This window comes from Oreochromis niloticus, linkage group LG3 (genome assembly GCF_001858045.2).
Source record: "Oreochromis niloticus isolate F11D_XX linkage group LG3, O_niloticus_UMD_NMBU, whole genome shotgun sequence".
NCBI lineage: Eukaryota > Metazoa > Chordata > Actinopteri > Cichliformes > Cichlidae > Oreochromis > Oreochromis niloticus.
In genome coordinates, this window is record NC_031967.2 from 68,160,854 (window position 1) to 68,174,958 (window position 14,105).

The 14,105-nt window shown below is 42.8% G+C and overlaps 1 long non-coding RNA gene across 1 annotated transcript; it reads left to right on the forward strand.

Moving 5' to 3' along the window:
* Window positions 1–715: 715 nt before the first annotated feature.
* On the forward strand, window positions 716–1,427 carry LOC112846090 (uncharacterized). The gene is made up of 2 exons (XR_003218914.1): window positions 716–1,051; window positions 1,150–1,427. It is a non-coding gene; the product is annotated as an uncharacterized LOC112846090 (long non-coding RNA).
* Window positions 1,428–14,105: the final 12,678 nt, after the last annotated feature.

Here is a 14,105-nt window from a genome sequence, read left to right on the forward strand (position 1 = left end):
ACATCGTCGATGTACTCCGGACCAGTATCACCTTCGCTGCCTTCCTCCGCCGCTGCCTTCTGCATAGTCGGCTTTTGGATTTGTTCTGCCCACGTCGCCGCCGTCTTCCACGTGGCCACCCTCCAAGAGGGCTTTGTGATGGATTAGTGAACTGGCGACCTCCGGGTTGACCTCCAGAACAGTTTCCACGTCACCACTGCACCTTCTGCATGGCCGACCCCCTGAACTGTTTCACTCTGGACTCCTGTGCTGGCTACCTTGGGGCTGGTCCCCTGAACTATGTTTTGAGACTTTCGGGACTTTGCTTTGGGCCTGCTTCGAGTCCTACGTCCGGGACCCCCCGCCACCCACGCGGGATTGGTGGTCTATGTGTGTTTTGGGGCTGTCAGGAGCCAGCCCTCGGGGGGGGGGGTACTGTCATGATCCTGGGGTCTAACGACGCTGGAGCATACAAGTGTCATGTCATCCTGACAGGAACACATGGTTTGAAGCTAATCAACACCACCTACCATCATGTTGTTGTGAGTGAGTAGAGTTGAGTGTGTGTGTGATCAGAGGTGAAGCTGCTTCCTGGTTGTTGATGTTTGTTTCTAAAGATGTTGTTGATGAGACTTTGTAGAAAGCAGCTGGTCTGAGTGATGTGATCAGAGTGCAGTAGATAATGTCTGACAGCAGTTTGAAGAGGAAATGGATTCTGTTCTGTTCTTCACTCATCACCTACCTGACAGCTGACACCTCACACCTGTTTCTCACCTGCAGGTCAGACAGGAGGAGACACAGAGGATGGATCTGTTGGACTGATTGTTGGTCTGTCAGTTCTTGCTGTTCTTGTAGTTGCTGCTGGATTTTTGATCTACAGAAAACATAAACAACAGCAGAGTCAGGATTCATAACAGCCTCCTGTTGAACTGTAGCTTGTTTCAAATTAGTTTTTTTTCCTCATGAACTCTGAGTCTCCTGCTGCTGTTCAGACTCTCAGTGTTGTCAGTGAACATTCAGGTACAGACAGATGATCTGATCATCCAGCAGACAGACATCAAACACGTCCAGAGTTGGTTACATTTCAATAAGATATTAAATTAAAAGATTCTGAGAGTTTTTTTCTTTAATTTCAAATACATCCAGCATTGTCTTGTCTTATCTTAACAGATTTCTCTGTCACGGCATCATCACTGCTTTCTCCACTTCAGCCTGTGAAGTAAGGAAGGATGTGAAGCTGCAATTTCAAGATTCTTTATTCGGCAGATGCTTAGTTGTACAAGTATAACACACAGTGAAATGTAACCTGACACACTCCTATACTTGTGCAAAGGGGGTGAGAGAGGAAGAACATTATATATTATATACATTAGGTGATTGTTCAGTTTTAGTATGTTATGTGTCAAATGTGTTTGTTCTTTGCTAATAAAGTTTTACAAACATTGTCACTGAATGTTTTTCTTAATTGAGTCTTGATTCATTTGTTTTCTGTCTGTGGAGATTTAATTACATCTGAAGTTTTCTGACTTGTTGAACCAGGTGATGAGGAGCTGATCTGACCTGGAATCAGTGCAAAAAACCACTGAGCAGGTCTGATCCAACCTCCTGCATGTAGAACAGATGGAAGAAAGAATCAGTCTCAGATAAAACCTTAGAGTAAAGCTGCTCACTGAGAGCATCTCTCTGCAGCAGACTGAGAGATCAAACTGACATCTGAGTCTGTTCCTGTAAGAAGAAACAACAAAGTCTACAATGATGCATAAAATAAAATAAAGGTGTTTTTCTCTCAGTGTAATGTTTATATGAAAAAGGCTTCACTCCAATCTAACTGAGATAAACATGTTCTGTAAAATAAGATGTAGAGTTGCTGAAATGTCCTGATTCTGTATAATCAGTTCATCTAAATGAGTTTGTCAAGTTCATAAATAGAAAATTCTGACACTTAAATTTCTCCAGCTGTTCCTCATTTGTTTAAATCTCACCAGCCCTCAGTCTTTCTGGTCACACTGCAGCCATCTTTACACTGAAAGGTCACCAGGTCAGAGGAAGTATGGCTGCAAAGACTGTGCTTCCTAAATTTGTCCAGTTTGTGGACTTTGCTACGAGAGGTGAACACACTTTGGACCGTGTCTATTCAAACATCAGGCATGCTTTCAGAGCGACACCCCTCCCCCACCTGGCTGGATCTGACCACCTCTGCATTTCCCTCACCCCCACCTACACCCCCCTGCTGAGAAAAACAAAGCCCCAGACAAAGACAATAAAAACCTGGCCTGAAGGAGCCCTCTCTCAACTGCAGGACTGCTTCTCAACTACTGTATGGGATTTATTCTCCAGCCACAACCTCCAGGAGTACACGGACACTGTACTCTCGTACATCAGGAACTGTGTTGATAATGTCACCGTCAACAAAAGGGTCAGGGTTTTTCCAAATCAAAAACCCTGGATGAATAGCGAAGTGCAATCCCTCCTAAAAAGCCGCAACACTGCCTTCAAGTCAGGGGACAGGGCTGCGTACAGGGCGGCCAGGGCAGACCTGAGTAGAGGCATCAGGAAAGCTAAGGCTGCCTATAGGGCTTTGGAGCGTGATGTCACTGGAGGTGGGCCATGCCCCTTTCCGCCATGACAGTAGGCTAGACACAAGATACAGCTTCAGCTATGGTTCGTACGTGTTGTGTTATCAGTTGCAACGTTTGATCACACGATCGTGAAGGCAAGAAGCTGGATAATGGGCTCTCTTTTCATCGTTTTTCAACCTGGAGGCAACGTGAGGGATCCCATGTATCCGATATTACTAAACAAAGACGTCAGGCTTGCATTGCAGCGGTGAGACGAGCGGATCGAGTTCTGTGCAATCCCCAGCTTTTTGTTGGTTTGGTCTCCGCATCTTCTTTCCGGTGAGTTCTAAATTAATTCATATCACTATTAAAATGCTTTTAGTGTTATTTTCAATGTGCTGAGGTCATAGATAATGAGATAAAACATGCTAATGTGTGATGCTGCAGAACCACGTCATGTCATCATGTCGACTGAGTAGCTTATGATTTAGCATTATTGCAGGCAAACCAGCATATGAAATGGATGTAACAAATCCAGACTGGGCACCAACACTGCTCATGGGCCGCTAAAAACATACTAAATTGCTCTCATTTTACACTAATCCGCACATAACTTCCAGATGAATCACACACCTGTCATGTGCACTAATTTTATCTTACAGGCTTTTATGCAGCTGCAGAGTCTGAAGGTGTGCCCCGTGCAGAAGTAATCGATGAAGATCTGACAGAAGAACAACAAAAAAATCACAATGTCATAGCTGTGGACAGCAGTTGTGTTGGACAAGTGGAGGTTGAGGTACCACCTGTAAATGTGGACAGTGGCGATCGGACAGACAGCATCACAGAAGCTAAAGGGCAGACGAAGCATTGTGTGTGCAATGAACAGGGCAGAGCAGAAATAAACACAACACTGCTTGATAAGATTGTTAAGGTTTGCTGTGTTTTGGTGAATATGTGCCCCAGTGTGGTTGTCAAACCAGCGCCAAATGAAACTTGCTCTTGTTGAGTATTCATAAAGCTGTTGTGTTGCATGTGTAGTTCATTGTAAATAATTGTACTTTGTGTGAAGTAATTTCAATAAAACAGAATGGCAACACACAGCTGGCATCAATCTTGAACCACAAAATGAAACATTACAGGCTATTTAGAGCAGCATGTTGTTTGGAGAAGTATTTCCCAACAAGTTCAGGAAGACACACTTTAAGAAAGAAGTCTTGTGCTTGCTTTAAACGTGGTTCCCAGAAATCCACATCAGGGAAGATGCGTATGACAGAAGGTCTCTCTGTGTCCACACAAAGAGGTCACAGTGCAGTTTCATTCAGTCGTTGTGAGTGCAGTACCTGAAACACACATAAACCACTTTTAATAAAAGGTCTGTAATGAACCAAGGCTAATATAGATGGTTTGGCTGTACGTGCAAATCAAAAACTGTAACAAGGAAGTTGTTCAGAAAGTTATCATGTTCAAACCGACTTACCTTTGTCTTAACGACAAGGTACAGTTGTCGCAGCGTGGAGGCATAAAGATGGACAAATCTTGCACCCAGCCGTTCGTGAATTGGATGTGGGCCTCCAGGGATTTATAATTCTTAAACTGGTTTGCTGTGTATGCGCTGACTCCACAGACAAGGTATGCAAAGATCGGGATAGGACAAAGGCGGTAAGATAAAATTAGTGCACATGACAGGTGTGTGATTCATCTGGAAGTTATGTGCGGATTAGTGTACAATGAGAGCAATTTAGTATGTTTTTAGAGGCCCATGAGCAGTGTTGGTGCCCAGTCTGGATTTGTTACATCCATTTCATATGCTGGTTTGCCTGCAATAATGCTAAATCATAAGCTACTCAGTCGACATAATGACATGACGTGGTTCTGCAGCATCACACATTAGCATGTTTTATCTCATTATCTATGACCTCAGCACATTGAAAATAACACTAAAAGCATTTTAATAGTGATATGAATTAATTTAGAACTCACCGGAAAGAAGATGCGGAGACCAAACCAACAAAAAGCTGGGGATTGCACAGAACTCGATCCGCTCGTCTCACCGCTGCAATGCAAGCCTGACGTCTTTGTTTAGTAATATCGGATACATGGGATCCCTCACGTTGCCTCCAGGTTGAAAAACGATGAAAAGAGAGCCCATTATCCAGCTTCTTGCCTTCACGATCGTGAGATCAAACGTTGCAACTGATAACACAACACGTACGAACCATAGCTGAAGCTGTATCCTGTGTCTAGCCTACTGTCATGGCGGAAAGGGGGCGTGGCCCACCTCCAGTGACGTCAACTCCAAAGCCCTATAGGAGGAGGATTGAAGATCACTTTGCTGACAACGACCCCAGAAAAATGTGGCAGGGGATCAATCACATTACCAACTACAGAAGCAATAACCAGGCGACATCTAGGATTGATGCCTCGCTGGCTGAGGATCTAAATCATTTCTTCGCCCGCTTTGAGACGACCAGACCCTCAGCTGTCACACCACTTCCACCCGCCCCCAGCACCCGCACACTAACACTTAGGGAGCATCAAGTGAGGTGTGCTCTAAGGTCAGTGAATCCCAGGAAGGCGGCAGGTCCTGATGGAATACATGGAAAGTTTCTCAGAGCATGTGCTGACGAACTGACCGGAGTCTTCACTAAAATCTTCAACCTTTCCTTGTCATTAAACACCGTCCCACCCTGCCTCAAAACCTCCACCATCATCCCCATCGCCAAGAAGACAGCTGTGGTCAGCCCAAATGACTACAGGCCTGTTGCACTTACGCCTGTAGTGATGAAGTGCTTTGAGAGACTGGTCTGTCAGCACATCAGGGCCAGTCTGCCTCCCACTTTGGACCCCCACCAATTTGCCTACAGGACAAATCGTTCCACCGAGGACGCTATCACCATAGCGCTCCACACTGCGCTGAGTCACCTGGAGCACAGAGGAAGCTATGTGAGAATGCTCTTCCTGGACTTCAGCTCAGCATTCAATCACATTATCCCAGAGATCCTGGTCCAGAAACTGTCTCACCTGGGACTCTCCACCCCCATCTGCCTCTGGATCAAGGACTTCCTGACAAACAGACCACAGTCTGTCAGACTCGGCCCCCACCTGTCCAGCACCATCACACTCAGCACCGGGTCTCCACAAGGATGTGTTCTGAGTCCCCTCCTGTTTACGCTCTACACATCCGACTGCTCCCCTACCCATCTCTCAAACACCATCATAAAGTTTGCGGATGACACCACCGTGGTTGGACTCATCTCAAGGGGGGATGAGTCGGACTACAGAGATGAGGTCAACAGACTGACTGAGTGGTGTTCAGTTAACAACCTCCAACTGAACACCACGAAAACTAAAGAACTCATCTTGGACTTCAGGAAGGGAAGAGCAGACCCGGCCCCACTTTACATTCACGGGAACTGTGTGGAGAGGGTACACTCCATGAGGTTTCTGGGCGTGCAGATCTCTGATGATCTCTCCTGGACTGCAAATACCACGGCGGTGGTAAAAAAGGCCCAGCAGCGTCTCCACTTTCTGAGAGTGCTCAGGAGGAACAACCTGGAGGAGAGGCTGCTGGTGACATTCTACAGAGCCACCATAGAGAGCATCCTAACGTACAGCATAACAACATGGTATGCAGGGTGCTCAGCTGCAGACAGGAAAGCACTGCAGAGGGTCATCAACACAGCCCAGAAGATCACTGGCTGCTCTCTGCCCAGCCTGGAGGTCGTTGCAAACTCCCGGTACCTCAGCAGAGCTGGCAATATCATCAAGGACCATTCTCACCCCAGTAATCAACTGTTTGAACTATTACCATCAGGCCGACGGTACAGGTCACATAAAACCAGAACAAACAGATTCAGGGATAGCTTCTTTCCCAGAGCCATCACCGTTGTAAATAAGCATAAAAACAAATGAAACTGCTTAGCCATACCATACTGTCACTGTCATTATATTATGCTGCTATTCTTACTGTCATTATATTAATGCTGCTATCCTGTATATATTGTACTTAATATTGTTTGTTTTATTGCACCTTTTACATTTTACATTTATACTTATTATTGTATTTTTGCACCAAGGGAGTGGCACTCCAATTTCGTTGTACCCTGTACAATGACAATAAAGGCTATTCTATTCTATTCTATTCTATGCTGAGGAGCCGCAGATCCCACTGGTGGATGACAGAGGAAGTGCAGGTTTGAGTTCATGCACAGCCTCTAACATCCACCAGGGGTGCTGCTGCAGCCTCAGCACCTCTACTTCTCACAGCCCGACTACAAATGAGTAAAAAAAATTCCAGAATCCAACAGTTTTTAATTCCTTTGACTGATTCTAGTGTTTACTGACTGTTTGATGATCATAGACATGTCTTGTGCACACCTAAACAAAGGGAACATTTGATGGTTCCTCTTGGTCACACTTTGCTCCTCCTCACTTCCCTTCTGATGTGTTTCTTCACATTTGTCCTGCTGACATATTTTACACCAGGCCATGGTGGATTTGGGCAGCAAGTGGACTCTGCTCCACTAAACCCTGGTTCAGCTGGGCGCAGTGCTGGAGGCAGAGTGGGTGGAGGTCAGATGTGTGCAAGGAGACATTTATAAATATCCCATAGTGCTGCAAATATAATAAATAATTTGTATTAATGAAAGATAAGCTTCATCAACTGAGTTGTGACACTCGCACAGAAGAGTAACACACACAATTCTTGGTGCCTAAAAGCTGCTGAAAATGATTTTCCTCATGATAACCTCATGGAAAGGCATATGGGATATGATTAAACTCTGGAGTGAGTAATGGCCTGATTTATTGACCGGGCAATCGAGCGGATGCACACTGTTGGTGTGCGTCCTGCCCGGAGTGTCTTTCTAAAAGCGCTTTTGCACCCCTACAAAAAAATGGAGGTTTGAACGTGTTGGGATGGACCTCATCGGGCTATTTCACTGAAATGCACACATATCTTGAAGCAGTGCCCGTATGCAACATATCAGCAAAGAGTCTGGTGCAGGTGCTGTTTCAGGTCATCTTCCAAGTTGTCAGCCTGAAACATACTGACTGACCCGGGCCCATCATTCATGTCTCGCACACATTAAAAAAACTGCTTAAGGAAAGAGGTGAGTTGGAGCCAGAGGAGCCAAATTCCACCATTCCCACTGTCGCGCTGACCTAGTAGGTGTGGCTGTTAGGCTACGTTCACACTGCAGGCGAAAGCGCATCAAATCCGATTTTTTCGCCCCTATGCGGCCCATATCCGATCATGGTATGACAGTGTGAACGCCACAAATCCGATATTTTCAAATCCGATCTGGGTCACTTTCGTATGTGGTACTGAATCCGATACATATCCGATGTTTTAGAAAGCGACTGCTGTGTGAACGGTCAAGTCGCATTAAATCCGTCTTTTACGTCACTGACACAAGACAGACGCCATTATCAGCGCCAGAGAAGCGCCCGATAGGACATCGCGAACGATTTCCTACCATCCGGTGAAACTGTTGGGAAGACAACGCTGGAGAAATGTGAACATTTTATTTTTACTGTATTTTCTGCAGATTCTGACAGAAATCTGCAACTATCCTTTGAAGCACCGCTCCTCTAAAACAGCAATAAGGATCATTATTAGGTCATCTACATTATTATGTAAATAACAAAATAACTTAAAGCAAAAATCTGGAAACATAAAGTCCGAAGTCTTTATATTAAGGGCAATTAGTCAAACAATATTGTTTGCTCTGGGTCTAAACAGAGCGAGTTGTGTGACATCTTCTTTTGCGCATGCGGGCTGCTTTGAGCGTTCACACTGGAGAGCGTTTGATGTCGTATTTTATGTGTAGTGTGAACAAGTAGACAAAAAAATCGGATTTGATCAAAAAATCGGAATTGAGCATTAAGACCTGCAGTGTGAACGTAGCCTTACTCTTCTCTTCCTCCTCCTGCCCACTACCTGCTCTGTACTGCTGCTGATTAGACCTTGTGTGCAATCTATAACTAAGCGCGGCCTGGTGTGCACTGCTCCGCCAGGTGAGCTGAATTAGAGCAATCAAGGGCGGGCGTGCCTAGTAGACCTTAAAATGCATGCAGCAGTCATTTGACCTGGGTGCGACATACTGCGAGGATGGCAAACAAGGCACAATCCACTTTCCACTGTGAGGAATACTGAGCTAGACGGGCTATCGGTAAACTCTTGGACTCATATTTTCTGCTTATGTTTGGGACTGTGGAAGCTCAATTGTGGAAATGTATTTATGCTTTGGGAAATAGTTACTGCATTTAAGTTTAAAAAATTATATTGATATTAAAATGAATGTTTAAGTTGGAATAAATTGTTTATGTTGGTGGTGTTTCCCACATTTATGTTAATTAATACTAAAAATAGCTACCCCAAATTCTTGGTTAAATCTTAAAACTAGTGTAAATATGTTTGGTTTAATTTAAGGTAAATCTTTTGTAAAAGAAAATCCTTGGTTAAAGTCATTATTAAAATATTTGCAAACTTTAAAATGTATACTTTGAAAATGTAATTGTTTATGAAAAGTATAAAATGTAAGGTGGACACATTTTGTGTATTTAAGAACCACAGTTTATTTCATCTTCGTTGTTTGAAATTACTCAGCTCTGTGATTAAAAAACAAAAAACCAATGGATGTAGAACTAACTTAAACTGGGTTAAATGATAGTTTAGCTAAAGCTAAATACTCTTGTCTGTTAAATGGCTTTACTGAAGTGTATATATTTTTGTTATGTGTTCTGTATAATACATTTAATTTATCTGAATGATTAATGGAATGGTCTCTATTTTTGTGTTTAAAGGTTTTTCACCTACCTAAGAAACTGGTCAAAAAATTGAGTGAAATTTAAAGTCTGGTCTTTTTCAAGTGTGGGCACCTCACAGACAGAACAGTTGACACCCACCTCCCTCCATCTGACATGGCATAGAGAACAGACATTGGGCGTTTATCAATATGCGTACTTGTGCGTACTTGCGTTCTCGTGTACTCGTGATACGTCATCAGTCGGAGACCAAGTACTGTTCCAATTCGAAGTACGCATCAAGCCGAGAACGCGAAAAAGTCCCGGATGTGTTCTCGATCCGCCCGTTTTATCGAGCATGCATCGGTGTGGACTTGGTACAGCTAAATATCCCAGAATGCATTTCGTCCAGAACAGCGGACTCCCGGCACATCGTTTCAACCCCCCCCCCCTTCCCCACCCGCGGTCTTTTCACTACTCAGGTTAAAGAAACCCCAGCAGCTGTCTATCGTATTGTGTGTCCACTAAAATAAAAATAAAAGCGTTCTAACATCTCACCTGCTTGTTTTTATTAAGGTATGTACACGTATGTACATGTACACTATTTTTATTAATAGAGGTTTCACTACTGAGGTTAAAAATGATATATAAGTCACTTAGATCACTTCTAAATGTTAATGTTTGGTTCATTTCAGTGTTTTATTTGTTCCTGAGTAAACCGGTTTGGCTGTGATTAAAGTTAAGCTTCATAACATGTTACTGACAGTTAAATTAGGAGGGGACGGCAGTAAAAACTCCGGACCTGTGACATCATCACGTACGCTGGTGTTCGGACTGTACAAATCACGAGTCCGTGCGCGTACTTGAGAATTGAGAAACGGCCCACGAGTCCGTGCTCGCGTTCTCGGCGGGTACGTACTCACCGAGCACGCGAGTGCGTACTTGGGCATTGATAAACGGCCATTGCATTTGTTTGGCCAGAGTCACGTGATCAGTGACGTCTGAGGCTTCGTTTAGAACGTAACTGATTCAGTGGTTTTTAGGGAAGTGAATCATTTGTGGAGTGTTTTGATGGTGAGAGATAGCAAACCACTGATCATTCTACTGAGAGATATGGAACCAGCGAGGAAGAGAGGTTCTGTCCGTGTGTACGTGTATTACTTATTGTTGTGGGGACACAATATTCTTAGTGCTTTTTTTTTTTTTTTTTTTTTTTTTTTTCCCCTATAACATGTTAAACACAACATTGTGCTACACTCACTGATGCAGGAAATGTGACTCACTGAGTCTTTTTTTTTTTTTTTTTTTTTTTTTTTTTTTTTCCCCCCCTGTGGATGGATAATCTCAGGGAAATCATTTAAAATGTTGATCTGATCTACATGCACCTCTAAATGCCGACAAAGACGTCAGCTGAACTTTGCTAAGAAAGACAACAGAAGCAATCCGAGACAAAGAGTCTGCAGTCAGTGATGCTGTACACAGTTTATCTTTGAGTTACCATGGTAATTCAAAGATGAACACACCATTATTCCCAGTTCAGTTTCAATGTATTCTTTGTTTTAGTGACAATTTTTACACAGTAAATGTCTGAAGAGCTAAATCATGATTGTTCCAAACTAAGAAAATGAAACGATGGACAGAAAATTCAGCAGCAGCTACTCAATCACCAAAGTGTTTCCAGCTGCCCTCCTGTGATGGCTGCAGTTACAGCCACACAGTTGTAAAATCAGTGAGGAGTTGGTTATGTTAGTTTCAGTTAGGTTTTGTGTTTTACCCCTTTTTGTGTTTTTGTGGGCTGATCAGCCACTATTTATATTCCCCTTTGTCTCTTAGTTAGGTCCGTTTGTTTGAGTTATCAGCATTGTTTGTCAGCTTTGAGTAGAGTTCTGTTATTGTGACCTAGTGATGGCCAAATGAAGCTTCCTGAAGCTTGTGTTGAAAAAGGGATCATTACTAGAAGCTTTAAAACAGTCCTCTCTGGTGGTCAAAAATATGAAGAGCAGCTTGACTCTACAACAAAAAACCAAAACAAAAACGAACTGCTTCACTATGACTCTACAGAGTGGAGTTCTGTCTGATATTGGGCCTCCATTGTGTTGCTTTGAACATGAATTTTTGGGGTGTGTGAAAAAGATTGTTGTTCATTTGTTTAATAAATAATTTTGATCAATAAACTTGTTTAAACATTCACCATGGTGTGCTCTTTCTTAACTTCTTGATTTTGGTAAATATAATAATTGAAATATACATATAATGATGTACAACACATTATGGCGTATGCTTCTGCTCTGAGGTCCCACCTCCAGGTATTTATGCAATTAATCACTGGACAGGTATGTTTATAAATAATATATATTAGGCCAATTTTCTTATACATATTTTGACCTGGAGGTAGAATTGATTATGAACTGTAAAGGGAAAATGCTTCTGAACTTGCAAAGTAAAAACATGATGCATTTAAGGTAAGCCTGTTTCATTTCTTTGAAGAAGAGGATTTGTTTCACTGTGCGATGGACGACTCTCTTTCTTTTCATGGAGATCATTTCTACAGCTTTAAAGAAAATCCTCTTACATGGGACAGGAGAGGCTGGAGTGCACAGAAACTGCAATGCAAGTTGGTAGAAGTGCAGTTATACAGTCGTTCTGGGTCCCACAGAATATCAGCTAAAAAGAATAAACAAATTAAATTGCTGCACATTTTGTAGAATAACATTTTAAGGTTATTTTAAAAATAAAAATGTCTTTATTATATTAAATGTTTGTCAAATGGAAGTTTTTCTAATGTGAAAAGCAGATTTTTTTTTTTTAAACATTTTAAGTTTTTCATGTTTTTAGATAAAATAAACAAAACAAAAGTAAACAACTGAACTGAAACACTGACCAACATCAACTCAAAATACTCCCACATGACAGAACCTCCTCTCTTCCTCGCTGGCTCCATATCTCTCAGTAGAATGATCAGTGGTTTGCTATCTCTCACTATCAAAACACTCCACAAATCACGCAAATGGTTCACTTCCCTAAAAAACACTGAATCAGTTACGTTCTAAACGAAGCCTCAGACGTCACTGATCACGTGACTCTGGCCAAACAAATGCAATGTCTGTTCTCTATGTCATGTCAGATCGTTATTGCAATGGAGGGAGGCGGGAATGGTGCAATTTGGCTCCTCTGGCTCCAACTCACCTCTTTCCTTAAGCAGTTTTTTTAATGTGTGCGAGACATGAATGATGGGCCCGGGTCAGTCAGTATGTTTCAGGCTGACAACTTGGAAGATGACCTGAAACAGCACCTGCACCAGACTCTTTGCTGAAATGGTGCATACGGGCACTGCTTCAAGATATGTGTGCATTTCAGTGAAATAGCCCGATGAGGTCCATCCCAACACGTTCAAACCTCTGTTAATGTAAATGGGTGCAAAGACGCACACCAGCGGCACACATCTGCTCGAATGTTCGGCCAATAAAATCAGGCCATTACTCACTCCAGAGTTTAATCATATCCCGTATGCCTTTCCATGAGGTTATCATGAGGAAAATCATTTCCCGGCAGCTTTTAGGCACCAAGAGTTGTGTGTGTTACTCTTCTGTGCCAGTGTCACAACTCAGTTGATGAAGCTTATCTTTCATTAATACAAATTATTTATTATATTTGCAGCACTATGGGATATTTATAAATGTCCCCTTGCACACATCTGACCACATCTTTCAGTGTAAAGATGGCTGCAGTGTGAACAAAGCAGCATGCAGGCCAGAAAGACTGAGGGCTGGTGGGATTTAAACAAATGAGGAACAGCTGGAGAAATTTAAGTGTCAGAATTTATGAACTTGACAAACCCATTTAGATGAACTGATTATACAGAATCAGGACATTTCAGCAACTCTACATCTTATTTTACAGAACAGGTTGATCTCAGCTAGTTTGAGGCGAAGACTTTTTCATATAAACATTACACTGAGAGAAAAACACCTTTATTTTATTTTATGCATCATTGTAGACTTTGTTGTTTCTTCTTACAGGAACAAACTCAGATGTCAGTTTGATCTGTCAGTCTGCTGCAGAGAGACGCTCTCAGTGAGCAGCTTTACTCTAAGGTTTTATCTGAGACTGATTCTTTCTTCCATCTGTTCTACATGCAGGAGGTTGGATCAGACCTGCTCAGTGGTTTGTTTGCACTGATTCCAGGTCAGATCAGGGGTCCGTTCTTCGTACCTCGCTAAGTAAGTTAGCCGGATTTGAATGTTGACGATGTTGAAGAGCTCATTTGCAGACTTTTAGGAGTAATCCTGTTTTGTCGGCATCTGAGGCTGAATCTCAGGTGGTTCCTGTAGTCCGCCATCTTACGTGCTGTTTGCTCATACTGACGTACAAGCTTTAGGCTTCTTTAATCAGTGGGTTTTGGTCAGTGATTGTTGATCAATGGTCATGGGAATTTGCATAATTATGATTAAGGAACTGACCTCACAGCCCATTGTTCCTTCAGTGGGCTGGTTTCAGTCATTATGCAAATGTACTGTTTATAAGGTTTGGGGAAACCTGCAGTCAGCTGAGACTGAAGAAGTCACTTGGATGAGTGACGAAACGTTTCTCCCACAAAACGCTACGTCCAGATGAACAGATTCAACTTTTGGAGACACATTAGGTGATGTGCATCTCTGTAATGAGAAGGGGTGTGGTCTAATGACATCAACACCCTATATCAGGTGTGCATAATTATTAGGCAACTTCCTTTCCTTTGGAAAATGGGTCAAAAGAAGGACTTGACAGGCTCAGAAAAGTCAAAAATAGTGAGATATCTTGCAGAGGGATGCAGCAGTCTTA